General features: G+C 40.0%; 1 long non-coding RNA gene across 1 annotated transcript; it reads right to left on the reverse strand.

Annotated features, from left to right (window-relative positions):
* Positions 1-10,677: 10,677 nt before the first annotated feature.
* LOC113281081 lies at positions 10,678-11,257 on the reverse strand. The gene is made up of 3 exons (XR_003325902.1): positions 11,205-11,257; positions 11,054-11,117; positions 10,678-10,718 (listed from the first exon to the last, which is right to left on the reverse strand). It is a non-coding gene; the product is annotated as an uncharacterized LOC113281081 (long non-coding RNA).
* Positions 11,258-11,701: the final 444 nt, after the last annotated feature.

Consider the following 11,701-nt stretch of genomic DNA (forward strand, 5'->3'; position numbering starts at 1 on the left):
AAATTTGAAGTTAACGTGACTAAAAGGTTGAAATTTTGACACGCTACTAGACATGGCGTGGCTGAAATCACTTATATGAACACGCCCATTGAACATGGCGTGTCTATAGGGTAGAAGTATACCCTATAGAAACGCCAAAACCAAAAAGGCCTGACAGGAAAATTTATATTTGGCGTGGCTAAAGGCCATTTCTGTACTAGTGTCTCCATGGCTCCAGCACTCCGTGGTCAAGCCAAATCTCCATGGCTCACTCTATGGTTAAGTTAGTGCCAACGCTCCAGCATTCCGTGATCCAGCCAGCAAGCCTTCCAAGTGCCATTTCGACTGTTCCACGAACTGAAGCCATCAGCACCATCATCACCGTTTGGTAGCCAAAGTTCCAGCGCCACCATCAACATTTGGTATCCAAAGTTCCAGCGCCACCATCACCATTTGGTAGCCAAAGTTCCAGCGCCACCATCACCATTTGGTAGCCGAAGTTCCAGCGCCTTCATCACCGTTTGACAGCCAAAGTTCCAACGCCATTCCATGGACTGAAGCCAGTTTCCACCATTCCATGGACTGAAGCCAGTTTCCACCACTCCATGGACTGAAGCCAGTTTCCACCATTCCATGAACTGAAGCCAGTTTCCACCATTACCCGGACTGAAGCCAGACGCCATCTCCATACGTTCTGTGACCTAGCCAGCTAGCGCCATCCATCGATCTGCGGACCAAGCTGCAGCGCCATCTCTGCCCAGCACCCTATGGCCAAGCCAAAGTCGCCAATAAAAGGATCACGGATTCCTCATGCCTCCTTCCAAAGGTTAGCCGAATTCTCCCTGACAATCTCTTCATGACTTGCCCTTTTGATTTTTATCCTTGTCTGTCACCATCTCATGCTTACCACACAACAATGCCACTGTTACGAGCTAAGTAGGGAACTTAATGTTGATGGTGGTTTTTAGTTCAGGGCTAAATTTGTAAAAATCTATCTACCTAACCCGGCATCAGATGTAGTAGATATTGATATGTCTATATTCCGCAGGAAATTTGGAGAATATATCAAAATCTGATTAGTGCCTATGTCTTTCTTCATATTATATTGAAACTCAAGCTCCTAGATGAATTGTTCACTAGTATAGAGCCTAATGAGTGTATAAGCTCCTAGCTGCATTACTCACAAATGTCGGAGCCTGCTGAGTACTTTTCTTGTGCTTATGTTCCCCGGAAGAACCCTTAATATTGGTATAGCATGACGGATTTGTGTTCACTCGCAGCAGAGTAGCACGGACCTCCAAGTACCAAGGTTAAGGACCTTTCACAAAATACTCAGTTAGAAAGCAAAGAATAAACAGAACCGCGGAGTAGGAGCAACAACGAGGGAAACGTGGCCATGCCCTAGGCCAGCCGACGCCACTTGGCCACGCCCTATGCTACCCAACCGGACCTAATTCCTTTGTCGACCAATCAGATCGCTTTAAACCTACCACGCTTCCATGAGTTTTGGCTGGGCCCATACTTGACGGCCCTATTCCCATCGACCAATCAGGTCGCATCAAACCTGCCACGTGTACCAAAAGGGTGTCCACGCCTGTGCTTGCCCGATCCCCTACTTTTATTGACCAATCAGGTTGCTCCAAACCTGCCACAACTTTAAAAGAGGTGGAAATTGTGTCAAGAGGTCGCCATACTTGGCTTCCCAAAAACAGCGCCAACATACTAACGACATGCTAAACATGCCAAAACGAGCATGCCAGGCGCACATGCCAAACAGGCATGCCAAGTACACATGGCAAATATACCACTTACCGCGGCAACATGCCAAAACGTGCCCACAATCTGTTCGTGACCAGCATCACAACAAACTTCAATCTTGGCTAGCCTAACCGTAATCACGACCATGCTCTAGAGGCGGTGGATGGAACCCTAACTTATAATCGTGGCACAAAACTATGCTGCCTCGGGACCACAACATGCCACAAGCCGTGCGGACTTATGAAACCTTAAAAAATGCGCCACACCACAGCCACTCGTGGAAATATTTGCTCATGTGACCGTTTATACATGGAGGCCTGCCTATGGCTCCTCTGGCACCGTTTGTATAAAATGCCATGCCACGGCCACCTACCGCAAGCCGCATGCCATTTGCGCTAATTAGGGTTTCGGCATGCCAAACCCTAATTTAGGCAAAGTTGCTACGCCAAATAAGCCAGATAATGTTCCACGGAGCATTAGGATTGATGTGGCCACTAAAACTGATGTTTCCACACCACATTGGAGTCTAACACCAATATGCCACCATCGCGCCGCTGGCATGCATAGACTATGCCGACCATTCCACAGTGCCACTGGCATGCACGAACCATGCTAGCCATGCCGTAGTGCCACTGGCATGCGCTAAAGGCGCCACTGTACCATTATCAGGCGCCAAAAAGATGTGGCCATAATCAATGGCCACCCTTCCTCATGAGATGCAATATCGGCCATCCAAGTTCTCTACCGAACCGACAGACTTGTAGCAGCCGAGATGAGCCTAAATCTAGTGGACATGGCTACGCCAGACGCCACTTGCACCTCTGTGCCACTGACTGCACGAACTATGTCAGCCATGCCGCAGTGCCACTGACATACGCTAAAAACACCACTATTCCATTGTCAGACATCAACATGGTGTGTCCATAATCGATTGCTACCCTTCCTCACGAGATATAATCTCGGCCGTCCAAGTTCGCTACCGAACTGACAGGCCTGTGGCAAGTTTTAGGTGACCAGCCAAGATGAGCCTAATATCATCACATGTTATTTTCCTGCGGCAAGTCTCTTGATTTTGACTTGCCACACGTAGCAAACTGCTACATGTTTTCCACGAAAACGCTCGAGACATCAAACATGTCACAAACTGGGGGATACTCATCAGGGTATTGGTCTGGCTGTTTACAGCGTGCGGCGTGCAATACGCCCGTTACAAGAAAGTGTCATGAAGCGGGACGGTTAATGGTGGCAAGAAGTAACGGGTGTAAACGGATCCACTTCCTTTATCATGGAAGCACGGTTTCTGGCGGTTACACACTCTTCCATCACTCAATCGTTCCCAATTCCTACGAGACCAGGGTACGTTTTATTATGGCTTGTATAAATAGGCTTCACCTATTTCCACCAAAAGACAAGTTTTAATCAGCAACAACACGGTATCCAGAAATCACAAAGAACTGATAGCTTTCTGCAAGCCAGTTCCACTTTCTGATACAAGTCATAAAACAGTCACACCTTCAGAATCAACCATTCTGGTCTCAACACTTTCTTCGCTTTCCTCCCTAAGGCCAATCCTTCTTATTCACTTTGTGACCGAAGCAAGCCTGGAACGGCCATTTCTTGGTTTAGGCCAGGATTGTAAAGATTGATCTCTCGAATCAAAAGTACTCCCGTGCAATGCATTGTTTAGGGTCTAGACTTATTTCTCATCCACACACCCAAATTTACCAAATTTACCAAAAACAGCAAACGGGTTAGTCAGTTAGCAGTCTGGTTTAATTAGGGTTAAGACAATTAATTAGTTTTTAATGTTTTAATTATGAGTAGTGATTAGTGTAAGTGAGAGTACATCTGAGCCGTTGGACTTAGGGATAGTGTGCTTTCATTGAGAGTAGGGTTTACTTGTATCTCTATTTAAGATAAGTACGCTATCTGTTTTGGGATTTGAATGAAAAATAAAAACTTAGGCAGTGTTTTTCGAAATACAGAGAGGGTTCTTGAATTCTAACTGTCCAGACCAGAACAATTGGTATCAAGAACATGTTATGATGACAGGAGCAACTATCAAGGATGTTGACAACACCATGAACGAAGTGAGACATAAGATCACGGATTTGAGTAATCATCTTGTACGTGAAGTACATGATACGAGAGTGATAGCACAGGAAAGCTCAGATAAATTAAAAGAGAGATCAAATATGCTACATGAGATCGTGACTCTTGCCAAGACCAACACGGAAGAGATCAAGCCGAGTAATATAGCTTTACAGTAATTAGTCACTTCTTTTACTATGGGGGAAAGCTCTGCAGCTAGGAACGTCAATACCACACCAAGAAAGCAGGAAAGAGACTTCACTACAAACAATATGTTTGATAGAGGCAGATATGGTTCATTTAAGAGTCCTAAGCTTGATTTTACCAGATTCGAAGGTGATAACCCCAGATCTTGGATCATGAAGTGTGAAAGATTCTTCTACATCCATCAAGTGGATGAGACATAAACGGTGAACATAGCTTCCATGTACTTAGAGGGAAGAGCTGACTCATGGTTCTTAGACTATCAAACTGGTAAGGAACTTATTCTTTGGCCTGAGTTAATTGAAGATACTTGTTTTCGGTTCGAAGATTTAGCAAATTGTTAATTGCGTATGCTGTTTCAATAAATTGTTTCAAGTAACAAGTGTAGAAGAATATTATTCTCAGTTTGAAACACTAAAGGCTTTGATATTGAATAATAATAAGCATCTTACAGAAGATTAATTTGTCTTGAGTATTATAAGTGGGCTAAAGGAAGAAATTAAGAGTATTGTACAGATGTTTAATCCAACCACACTTTCACAAGCATTTTACTTAGCTAAGATGCAAGAGATAACAATGGGTATTCAACCAAAATCATCAAAACCCCCCACTTAAATTAAACCCAAGCACCTCCTTTTATTTTGGATTCAATACCAGCAACCAAAATATCACATCACCAAGAACCCCAACTATGAATAACAATACCCAAAGGTTGGATATTACTAGAAAGTCCAAAACCTTCAACCCACAACCCAGACAGAGACCATTCATTTCACTCATTAAAAGGCTTACTCAAGATCAAATGAATGCTAGGCGTGCTCAAGGGTTATGTTATAACTATGATGACCAGTATAATCCTGGCCACCTTTGCAAGACCATAATTATTCATGATGGTAGCTAATGAAGAAGGGCATGAGGAGGAAGTGGAATAAGAGATACAGTCAGAAGAAGACTCTCATACACCCATTGAGACAGATATGAAGATCTCCTTAAATGCATTAACAAGGATTGCTCATGGGGAGATAATTATAATTCCTAGAACTATTAAGAAACATGCCATTTCCATATTGATTGAAACAGGGAGCACTCACAGCTTCATGGACGGTGACTTAGCTCATAATATTTTCTAGACATATAACCTACCGATCACATGCTGGTGACAATGGCAAATGGAGATAGAACCATCAACTTTGGGATGTGTACTGGCTTGAATTGGGAGATGCAAGGGCATTCATTTACAGGAGACATAAGATTACTACCACTTGGGGGTTGTGATGTGGTACTAGCTACTGACTGGCTAAGGGGGTTAGGAGATGTGTTGCTCAACCTGCCAAAGATTAACATCTCATTCAAGCACAAATGGAAGAAGATAACCCTCACTAGCACAACAAGTAAAACAAACTTGATGGCTATGAGCTCTACTGCTGTTAAGAAGTTTTTCAAAAGAAATAAGCATGGGGTTATTGGTCAGCTTTTCTCTATTTCACCTACTCAAACTACTACAACCCCATCCCCAAAAATTAATTCCATACTATTTGAATACAATGATCTGTTCTCTGAGTCTACTCAACTACCCCAAAATAGGTGTCTTGACCACAAGATTCCCCTCAAAGCCAATTCAGAACGGATAAACCAAAGACCTTATAAATTCCCATATGTCCAAAAGGCTGTGATAGAGAAGATTATTCAGGAGATGTTACAGAATGAAGTTATCCAACTTAGTCATATCCCATTTGCCTCACCCATTCTATTAGTCAAGAAAAAAAGATGGAAATTGGAAGTTTGTGTTGATTATAGGAATCTAAAGAAGATCACTATTAAAGACAAATTTTTAATACCAGTCATTGATGAGCTTTTGGATGAGCTGCATGGAACAAAAGTAGGGCTGCACAACGGGTAGGGTGGGTAGGATATGGCCTATACCCACCACCCTACCCGTTTACTGGCAGTTAAGAAAATTTTTACCCGCCACCCTACCCGCCATTAAACGGGTAAGATCCTACCCAACCCATTCTCTGGCGGGTCGGGTAGGGTAGGGTGGCGGGTATAACCGTTTTCCCCCTTCTCCATGACTTTCTGAAGTCTGAATTTCAGACTCTGAACAAGAAAAGGGACCGTGCATGTTGTGCTAGTAGACCAACGATTAATTTAGAAACAAAAGCATAACCATAAAAAATGTACAAACAAAAGTATTCTCAAGAAAAGAGTTGTATTCTTTTTGAAATAGACGATGAATCCCAGCCCAATTCCATGTTCTTCACGTGACCTTGTTCTTCATATAACAGTATCATCACCAAAAGCTCTTCATATTGACCTTCTTCTTCAATCATCATCTACGATGATGGAAGTACTAAGATCACCAAATAAATCTGCATACAAGTTATCTCTTGTTAGATTCAGTCATAATAGTGAATGATTTGATGCAAAGTTCAGTCATAATACCAACATCAAGTAATATCACAACAATTTCTGTATCTGTTAATGTTTGCAAGACAAAATAAGAGGCTAGGAAATTGCTAAATTCTATGAGTTCGAGATAGTAACTATACTTCAAAAAAAGTACAGAAAAATAAGAAGAAGAAACTGCTCCTTTGATAGGTTTAGAACTAACATGCAACTCAGAGCACTGTATTCAGAAAAGGCAGTATATTTCAGAAAAGGCAGAAACCCAGACATGAAATAATGTTATCCTAAATCTACAAGTGCTGAATAAGCAGGACATTATCTTATAACCTTAACATATTATGGCCAAACAAAACCATGTGCAAGCATACACAGGAATAATGACAGAGACCTAACTCTAATCATGTTCAAGTACCCGTCATCCTTTGCATATTTTTTGTTTTCTGAGTTCACATCTCTTTGCATATATCACCACTACATCAATAAAAAGACACCAAATCTATATCTGCAACTTCACGGTTTCCTAATGAGATACATGCCAGGTAGTTCTACAACACCTAATATACATATGGTTATACGAAGGAGAACCAACAAATGTTGATTAAGAGGTCTCAGTATACTTACTGATGGAAATATACATATGGTTATACTATATTGTAAGAAACTGAAAACAACAGAGACTTGACAAATGTAGGAGAATCAATGTAGGAAAGTTGTATACCTGACTCTAAGACGTCATCCTCCTTCTCTTCTGCTCCAAATGTAGATGGATCCATATCAATCGGTGTCCTTAACCAGTTTTGTAGGAGAATCAATGCTTCCACAGTTCGGGGTTTTAAAGAACTTCGGAAATGACCAAGTATTCGCTTTCCAGTACTGAAAGCAGATTCACTTGCAACTGAAGAGACGGGAATAGCAAGTATATCTCTTCCTATAAGTGATAGAATATCAAATCTTGCAGCATTGCTTTTCCACCAAGTGAGTATATCAAACTTCAAACCATTTTTGTTGTCTTTTGTTGGTGAGTAAATCTGTTCCGATAAGTATCTTTCCACCTCTGATTTGTCAACATCCTCCGTTATAGATAACTGGGTTTTACGTTCTTCTCTATGGGCCTTATGTCTTCTCTTTCTATGTGACGTAGAACTAGAACTACAACTCTCTTGACTAGGACTACCACCAGTATCACCTACGGACTCCGACGAGGCTAACACACTTCCTACACCTATATATTCTGCATTATAAGCTGTGAATAATTCATTAAAATCCTCTTTCACTTCATCTAACCAATTGTTTACCAATATTTGTTTCATCTAAGGAATATCATGCACAATCAGGTCTTCTAGTATTATTTGCAGTCCACGTTCTTTTTCTCTTGGGTCAATAAGCACATCAATAAACAATAAAGGATTCATGTTCTTATGCTCACCCCAATACTTGTTGTATTTAAGTAACATCTTCTCACCCATATGGCTTAAGTGAGGATCATGATGAGCTTTTTGCCATTCATTTAACTCTCCACGTACATCACAAATTTCCCCCAAAAATGTATGCGAAGTGACATACGTAGAACCAGAAAACTCAATAGTGGCTTCAAAAAATACCTGTATAAACAGTTTTAGTTGTTATAGAAACTTCATATACAGATCATATTAACTCGTAAGCAACACAACAAGATACTCAAAACATTCTTAGAAAATGTTTACAGATGGCTAAATATTATGAACTAAGAGTGGGGACTAAAAGAGTGCACACCGAAATGGAATCACTGAAATTAAAAGTTGCAACTAATATACAGGGCTAAAATGCAGTTATCTAAGTGAAATTAAAAAGCAAAGCAAGAGTTATTCTTTACCACTAGTATGAATAGGCACAAATTGACTCTTTAAAACAATACACAGAAAAACTAAAAATAAGGAATATAATTAAAGTACTAAAGTTTAGGGATTACTAAAGTAATAATGTTTTAAGATTACTAAAACTAATCAGTGGTGAAATGTGTTAGGCAATATCAAGTTTAGGGATATTTGATCAAATGGATATAATCATGCTGATAATTAAAGAGAATGAAATTTAAAATACCTGTAGAAACTGAACTAGGACTCGAGCATTAGCCCAGTCATACTTTTCAGGAGCATGCACGCGAGGCTTTTTCTTCTTGGCTTTTCTTCGACCAGATAAGGGAACTTCATCAGCATCAGAATCAGAAGAACTGGATTCTATTTCATCAAGAAAATCAGTACTGTCAATATCATCAACATTAACTCCCATTACTGATTCATCGGGAATATCGAAGATAAACCTCTCACGAAATGATTTATCAGATCGTCCTAGCCTTATAAAGACTTTTTCGTATTTTTCTGCTGCATCCAACATCAAGTAAATGGAGTTCCATCTTGTTTTCACGTCTAACACTAATCCCTTTTTGTATTCCATTCTTTCAAGAAATAAGGCATCTAAGAATTTCTTCATTCTAGCAGGAGAGGCCGTGACGTATTTAACCACCGACCTGATTCTGCTCACTGAAGTATGATATTTCTTCAACCCATCCTTAACAACTAAAGCTAATACGTGGGCAACACACCTTACATGTAAATGTTTACCTCCTACAATTGACGATCCCCAACTTACAACTTTCTCTTGGACATATTCAATTGCTTTTTATTTGCAAATGCATTATCGAGCGTGATGGTGAACACTCTATCAAGACCCCACTCTATCAAACATTTCTCCAATGCTCTTCCAATATGCTCACCTCCATGACTAGTAATTTGACAGAAACATATTACTCTTTTGTGTAACTTCCAGTGGTCATCGATGAAGTGGGCAGTAACTACCATGTAGTTGTAGTTCTGAATGGATACCCATGTATCGGTTGTGAGACAAACTATAACCTTGTTCGACTTGAAATAGTTCACCAAATTGGCTTTTTCACTCAAAAAAAGTCCACATATATCACGATAGACGGTCATCCGCGATGGAAGTTTGAACCTCGGATCAAGATATCTACAAAATGCTATAAATCCTTCTCCTTCAACCATTCGGAAAGACTGTTCATCTGTGATAATGAACTTTATCAAGGCTCTTCTACATCCATCTTGACAGAACGTAACCCCAACTATTTGCTGTTGATCTCCCAGATTGCTAGGATGACCGAGAGAGTCCAACTGCGCAGCTTCTAGTGACTCCATATACTTCCGACACTTGGTCAAATGCCAGTTCAAATTTGATGTGCCATACTTCTTACAACCAGCCCTATATTTACCACCTTCACAGTAGTTACATTTCCCCCATTCAGTACCAGCTTCATCAACACTCTTTTGGAAATTCTCCCACACCGAAGATGTTCTGTTCCGCTTCATACTTTCCCTGACCTCAGGTTGAGAAGATGGTGGAGGTGGAGGTGGCGAAGATATAACAACACTGACCCTTTGTTGCACAGATTGATATGAATCTTGAGAGGGAATAAGAGGTCTCGTTGACATCAATTCTGTAATCTCAACCATGCTTCCTCACTAGTCACTTCTGCAACCAGTAAAGAATACTGCAACCAGTAATACTACTGCAACAGTTACTAAGCCTGAGAACAAAGTAGAACTTCTACTGTAGAAGAATACGGCAGCTAGAGAAAAGGTTCCCAATAGAAATAGAGGTTATAAGGCAAAGAACAAGTGATATGAATAGAAAGCAAACAATTAAGAAAGCAAACATTTAAGCAGAGAGTAACAATTAATATGAATAGAAAGCAAAATACACCATTTATGATTGAAACCCTATGATTTTTCAATCAATTTAACACAAAAAAAATGAAACAAAATTCCTATTATCAATTTGACTCTCATCTCTCCCTGGATGAGAATAAGAACTCTTAAGGGGTATGAGTTTATAATCATGCTCATCATATGTGGGATGTATAGGTTTTGTAACAAGGTATAAGCTCTGCTCCCTGAAACAATCTGTAATAGAACAAACCTACTTTTTGTTCTCTAAATTCATTTATTGAGCTATGTTAATAATTTTTTTATAAGACAAAAGGTTCCATAAGCTACACTTAAGTCAGTTGATTTACTTGAACAACAATTGACCATATATCATACATGTTAAACAACGGACAACTAGAAGCAAAGACACGAAAATTCATCTAAAATTATCAAAGATACAGATCAAGAAATGTGTCTATAAGGGAGGGAACCAAACCTGATAACGGTACTTAACAGTTCAAAGCCTAAGCAGATTGCAAATGAGGGAAAATGGTCACCAGCATCGTTTCTCTTAAGAAATATCTGTATGCATAACCTTAATACACAATAAATCAGGGCAGCCACATAGCAATCTAATTCAAAACACTTACATTATGGAAAACCAAGTATAATCAAATAGATGAAGCAAAGAGGGTTTTATATAACAAAGCAAACAAACCCAAGCAAAAGAATACAGAGAAATCCTAATTCCCACGTTCTATTTCAGTAGTATAGGGTTTTTCATAAAAATTTCAAAATCAGTTACTAATATAAAATAGAAAATATAATTAACACATCAACACCTTAATGAAAGCCTAATCCAAAAGAACAAATCGAAACCCAAATCAAAACACAAATTGAAAGCTTTAAACACTTACATCTTCAGATCGAAACCCCCAAAACCTCAAACTGCACTTGCAGCCTGAAACCCTAAATTCTCTTCTGCAGAGATAAGAAAGTGGATTGAGATGAGCAAAAAATAGATTCAAACACATAACGATACACAAATCGAACACACAAATCACTTACATCTTCAGCTTCAGATCGAAACCCAGACTTCACTTCGCTACTGCAGAGACGAGGAGATGAAATGGTTCGAATGAAAAGAGAGAAATGGTTCGAATGAAAAATAGATGAAATAGTTCGATAGAAAGTAAAATCCATTCAAGGGTTACTTTGTCTTTTACCCCTAATATGTTTTAAAATAACAAAAAAATAGGCAGGAGGAGAAAATAATACAAGGGTTACTTTGTCTTTTCAGTATTAGACGGGCAGGCGGGTAGAGTAGGGTAATTTCGTGCTTTACCCGTCATCCTACCCATTTAACGGCGGGTAAAAAAATCTCTAGCTGTCACCCTACCCGCCAAATAATGGGTAGGATAGGTAAGGTTACAACACTGGCGGGTAGGGTAGGATTGGCGGGTATGGATAGGGTATGTGCACCCCTAAACAAAAGTATTCACCAAAATTGACTTGAGATCTGGATACCACCAGATAAGATTGTATGGGCCAGACATACCCAAGAC

Source organism: Papaver somniferum, chromosome 5 (genome assembly GCF_003573695.1).
Source record: "Papaver somniferum cultivar HN1 chromosome 5, ASM357369v1, whole genome shotgun sequence".
NCBI classification, from domain to species: Eukaryota; Viridiplantae; Streptophyta; class Magnoliopsida; order Ranunculales; family Papaveraceae; genus Papaver; species Papaver somniferum.